Consider the following 6423-nt stretch of genomic DNA (forward strand, 5'->3'; position numbering starts at 1 on the left):
CTGCCTTAGAGGGCCCTGCAAGATGCAGAGAGACACAAAGGTATGGAAGTCCCATGACTCTTCTTGGATTATTGCAATAGCCTTTTAATTGATCCCTCTGCTTTGGCCCTTGCCGCCTGTAATCTATTCTCAACACAACAGCCAGAGAGATCATGACAAAATATAACCCAAAGATTATATAATGTTACTTCTCCCCTAAAACCTTCCACTAGCTTTTGCTCATTCTTTGAGTGAAGATCTAAGTCCTGACACTTCATGATCTGCCCCCACCCTTACCCCACACCCTCCAATGTCATCTCCTCCTCCCTTATTCTGCGCCAATCGCAAGAGCTTTGTGCAGTTCTTAAAACAGAGCAGGACCCTGCGGGGCCTTCCCTGAACAGAACCACCCCCATGTCCTCCACCTGCCTCTTGTCTGTAGAAAAACTTTAGTCAAAGAATAAATTGAATCAGAGAAATGAGAAAATGCAGAAGCAAAGGAAAGAAGTCAAGCAAAATGAAATAATAGTAGTTTAGCCATTAAGCAAAGTCAAGGCCCTTTCATTCCTCCTCAAGGGGGTATAGATCATATTCTGAGCCATGTCCTCTGAGCTGTCGTGTAGAAACTGAAACCCCTACCTGGCAGAAGACATAAACTACATGATGACCAGACGGTAGTAGCCGTGACACAAGCTGCCACAATTCTGAGAGCTGGCCTCAAGGAAATAGGAACAAACCTATCCTGGAACTAAAGAAGATCTGTACTTAAAACAATCAAGATGATGCTGTGATAACGAGATCAACTCAGGACAAATTTCTAGATGACTGTCATATCTGACTGTGCTGTTCTGCACGTAGCCCCCTCCCTCCGCCTATATACGCCTGGAACTCCCCTTTAGAAGGTCTTGCTCCCAGCGGGCAATGGGGGCAGTCAGCCTTTGAACACGAGTCCGCCCTCCCAACCCAGCCTCTGAAATAAAGCAGTTTCCTTTCCACCAACTTTGCCTCTCAAGAATTGGCTTTGGAGCTGTGAGCAGCTGGACCTGAGTTCAGTAACATGCTTACAGCAAGCTCGTCACACTCCCCCCTCCCCTCAAACATCTGCACTTAATGTTTCCTTTACCCCCTTAAAGTCTACCTAATGTCACTTCTCAGTGAGACCCTTCCTGACCACGGGTGTTTAAAATGGCAAACTCCCTCCTGAAACACACACCCAACTCCTATCACTCTTGCTTTATTTTTCTCTAGTACTCACCATATCTAATATGCTATATAATTTTATTTTACTTCACCCACTAGACTACAAGCTCCATGAGGACAGGAAGTTTTGACTGTTCTCACTTCAGTGACCCTGACATTCCAGTGGGGGATACCGATAGTGACACATTTCAGAGACAACTAAGAGAGGGTGATGTAACTGGGAACACTTAGTGGCTATTTTAGTGGCATGCCTCGGAAAGCCTCCCCCAAAAGGTGAGGTTTAAGTTGCTGGTGAATTAAAGAAAGGAGGCAGCCACAGGAAGATCTTGGGGGTTGGGGGGTAGTATTCTTGGCTGGAGGAATAGTTAATGTAAAGCCTCCAAGGTCTTGAGAATACATTTAGTGTGCTCAGGACCAGAGAGGCTGCCAGCACAGCTAAGCTGAGTAAATGAGGGGGAAGTGAAATGAAGTTGTGGAGTTTGATGAGGTTACCTGGGGAAGCAGAAAGATGGAGAAAGTGACCTTGAACAGCACCCTACGGAGATAAGAGAAAAAAACGATACAAGAGGCTGAGAAAGGGGAGCCATGGAGACCTACTGAAAATGTATTACAGCAGCCAAAGAAAGGGACTATTTTAAGAAGGGAGACCCAATTGCCCCAGATGCAATTGAGAGGTCAGGGAACACAGAAGTGACCGGTGGATTTAGCAACAGGGAGGTCATTGGTCACAGACTCTGAAGTGGGTTGAGAAATGTGGGAGGTGCAGAAGGGGGTGGAAACAATGACTATAAATCTTTCAAGAAGTTTTGCTGTGAAAAGGAACAAAGAAACAGTGCGGAAGCTAAGGAAGCAGTAGCCTAAAGAGAAGATTTTGCTTTTCTGGTTTTTATTTTTGTTTGTTTTTAAAAAGAGAAGATACTACTGTGGTGCCTTTTAGACTTTAATCAAGCAGGCCACCATAAAAAAATACATTTACCTTGTGACTTGTTGCAGACATACTTAAAATCATGGAAACAAAAATTTCGCAAAATGACACTCTTGTTCTGTGTGAAGCATTCTCATTTTCCATTTTAAAAAATGCTGCTTATAACTCACTAAAATAGGAGTTCCCGTCATGGCTCAGCGGTTAACGAATCCGACTAGGAACCATGAGATTGCAGGTTTGATTCCTGGCCTCGCTCAGTGGGTTAAGGATCCGGCGTTGCCGTGAGCTGTGGTGTAGGTCGCAGACTCGGCTTGGATCCCGTGTTGCTGTGGCTCTGGCGTAGGCTGGTGGCTACAGCTCCGATTCGACCCCTAGCCTGGGAACCTCCATATGCCACGGATGCGGCCCTAGAGAAGACAGACACACGCAAAAAGTTATAACTCACTAAAATATTCACAAGACCAGATGTTATAAATTGTAGGCAATTGCCTTGGACTTCCAAAGAAGAAGGGATTGTTTCTGGGTGGAGCAATTTCTTTTTCATCTATCTTAATTATCCTCTTCGCTTGCCCGAGAAGCCACATTCATCAAGTACAAATTTAGAAACAGTGTGATATAAAAATATTAAAATACTAAGTAATACATATTACCCCAATGTTTTAAAAACTAGTTTAAAAATCACATGCTTTTAGACTTATGAATTGAAATCATATATGCTCTTGCTACTGCGCAACATTAATTGACTAAACAAATACCTGCCATGTTTTGTCAGTGATGAAGACTATGTTGTTTCCAGCTAGCAAACACTTCCGGTAGTGATTTTGCTTCTTCTTATGTTGCTGTATTCTTTTATTATAATAACTTTTTTTTTTTTAATGGGGACCCTTCAAACATTCAGTAAATGATGGTGCCAGTGCTGGGAAGATATGCCCCCAAATCAAGAATACGAGTTAGATGTGATAAAACACTGCAAAGAGCTTTAAATAGTGACTTTGATTTTTTTTTTCTTTTACTATGAAATTAGGAGCCAGACCTCTAGAGTCTTTAACAATAATAATGATAAACATAAGCAATGTTAAAGTTCGCTACAATAGTTATAGATTTATGAACTCTGAGAACACACACCCTGGTTTCCTTTTCGTCTCACGAGAACATTAGTCTTGAATTAGCAGGTTCGAAATTACGCAATCTTTAGAAGTGCACTCTTTACAAATCTGAGCACTCATGCTTTGTACACATATGTCTATTTCCCAGGGAGACAGATGTTCACGGTTGATGTCATCTCCCTCTCTGACTATTCCCCCCGCCCCCGCCCCGACTCTAAATGGACTCATTTCCTGCTTGAATCCTCTTGCTTTGAACTTGTCTCTCCCTCCCCCACTCCAGTCGTAGCCATGAGGATGCAGGCTCTTTTCCACCCTCCAGACCCGGTGTTCAGATTGATCAGGCTTACCTCCTATGTTCTACAAGGTCATGTCCCAAATCTGGTCTTTTCAGGTGTGGAAACAGGCTTCTAGAACTATGGCTTTGTCATAAAATAAAAGAATCTTGGAGATGGGAGAGATCTTCAGAGGAGTGTAAATTTAATTTATCCCAGTGGCTCAAAGAAGGAGATGCTGTTCCATTTTAAAAATATTTTTTCTGAATGGATGGGCAGACGCTGGTATGTTAACTGGAAAATGATGTCTTGTTATTTGACATGAGAATACATCTGAAACTACTTAAAAGTCAAAACAAAATAGAATACTTCAAAAGTTTATATACATATAATTTATACACACATATTTACATATATGTGTATAAATTGGGCAACACGTTAGGCACTAGTAATATGATGGGTAACAAATATAGCTTTCCTGGAGCTTAAATCTAGTGGGAGTTAGACATTCAGTAATTACAATTACTTTTTTTTTTTTTATGGCCACACTGGTGACATATGAAAGTTCCTGGGCCAGGGATTAAATCCGAGCCGCAGCTGCAACCTACACCTACATCATTGGATCCTTTAACCCACTGCACTGGGCTGGGGATCGAACCCATACCTCCACAGCCACCCAAGTCACTGCAGTCAGTTTCTTAACCCTCTGCACCATAGTGGGAACTCCCATATAGATTTTTTTTTAAGTGCAAAAGAGTGATGTTAGTAACTGTTAATGTTCATTGTGATCTTTGTTCCTGCAAAGTTTGCTGAAATTCATAAAACAATTAAAAGGCCTCCCTCTCTCAATTTTTAACCAGCCCTTCTTGCATAGAACCCGTCTTCTACCAGCTTGTATTTACACAGCTTCTTATAAAATAAAGTGACACGTGAAACCTCAAGGGAAGAATTTCTGTGGCAGGTTGCAGCAAGTAAGAAATCCAGGTGGGTTTTCCAAAGAGAAAAATGTTATTGAGTCCAAATACTTAAAAACAAAACTTTTTATTTTGGAAATTTCAAAGCTCACACCTAAGTAAAGAGACAGTGTGGAGTTCCCATGATGGCTCAGCAGTAATGAACCCGACTAGTATCCATGAGGACTCAGATTCAATCCCTGGCCTCGCTCAGTGGGTTAAGGATCTGGGGTTGCCGTGAGCTGTGGTGTACATCACAGACTCGGCTTGGATTCCAAGTTGCCGCACTTGTGGTGTAGGCTGGCAGCTGAAGTTCTGATTAACTTCCATATGCCTGGGAACTTCCATATGCCATGTGTGTGGCCCTAAAAAAAGACACACACACACACACACACACACTGTGTGCTGTCTTCCCATCCACTCACAGTTCAGCGCTAGCATGAACATGTCACCATGGCCTTTCTTGTTTCATCTACTCATCCACACTCTTCCTACCCATGGCCCATTTTGAAGAAAACCTCGTTCTTCATTTAACTTGTAAGACTTCAAAACTGGTTGTTAGACTCTAAGGTTAGCAACACCCAGGTTCACTTTTTTTGGCCAGAAGACTTCACAGGTGGTATGTATTTCCCATTGAAAGTCAGCAGGAGAAACTTAAAGTCTGGGTTTTTTTTGTTTTTGGTGTTTTTTTAGTACCAATAATCCCACCTCAGATAAAACTCATTGCCTGTGATACTGCAGCTGAGCAATACTGGTTGTTTTTCTTTGGGTGATATCAAGATTGGTCAGTGGTTTCAGGTGTTCTTAGACCGAGCCATCCATTACCAAGCTCCCATCAGTTTTTGATCAGATGGTTTTAGCAGCTAGCTACTCATGGTCATGGCCTAGATCCATTATTTTATTAGAAATTGAAAAGTGGTGAAATATCAATCCCATCATTCCTCCTACATTCACAAGTTGGAATCCTTCTATAAGGAAATACTCTTTCCTATTTGGTGACCCCAAGGTGAATTTTATGCCAGAAAGGCAGCGTAGGTGCTTGATTTCTTCACTTAGGAGTTTTCTTAATAAGTTGGTTTCCTGGCCTCCTCAAAAGGTAATCAATGAGTTGGTTTTTTAAATGTCATTATGAATTCATGAACATTAATATATTTAATGTGGGTTTTTCTGATACTTAAATTATCCCATCTTTAGCCAAAAGAGACCCCTTTGAGTTGGTGTATGTCAAACATAGCATAGTAATCTTAGTTTCCTTGTGTTCTGGTATGACAAAGTGTCCCAAACTATCATTTTAATTTCCTGCCAAACTTGAGCTTAGCAATTTCTCCAAGAAACTTTTAGTGGGAAATGGTATATGGAGACTACTACAATTATGACGAGGGGTCTCATGGCAACTGGGTTGATTTCTAGACTTCCTCAGTGGATAAGTCTAGGAAAAATGTTTTTACTTTTTTAATGTTCAGTTTATACTGATTTCCCTCAATTTAAGATTACAGCATTTGTTTGTTTGGCCTCCTCTACATCATGCAGAAGTTCCTGGGCTAGGGATTGAACCCATGCCACAGCGGTAACCAGAGCCACAGTTTTGATAATGCCAGATCCTTAACCCACTGATCCATGAGGGAACTCCAAGATTGTAATGTTTTCATTTAGCTTTTTGATTTTATAGCTATACTTCTTATGAAAATCTTAGGAGTTCCCATCGTGGCTCAGCAGTTAACAAACCAACTAGCATCCATGAGAATGCTGGTTTGTTCCCTGGTCTCGCTCAGTGGGTTAAGGATCTGGCATTGCTGTGAGCTGTGGTGTGGGCCACAGATGTGGCTCGGAACCTGCATTGCTGTAGCTGTGGTGTAGGCCAGCAGCTACAGCTCCAATTGGACCCCTAGCCTGGGAACCTCCATATGCCAGGGGTACAGCCCTAAAAAGACAAAAAAAAAAAAAAAAGAAAGAAAATCTTAGTTTCTAACAAAGCTAACATAAACACT

Source organism: Sus scrofa, chromosome 14 (assembly GCF_054392235.1).
Source record: "Sus scrofa isolate SSC_HxYL_T2T_F1_AM1 chromosome 14, Sscrofa_HxYL_maternal_Yorkshire_Landrace_v2.0, whole genome shotgun sequence".
NCBI lineage: Eukaryota > Metazoa > Chordata > Mammalia > Artiodactyla > Suidae > Sus > Sus scrofa.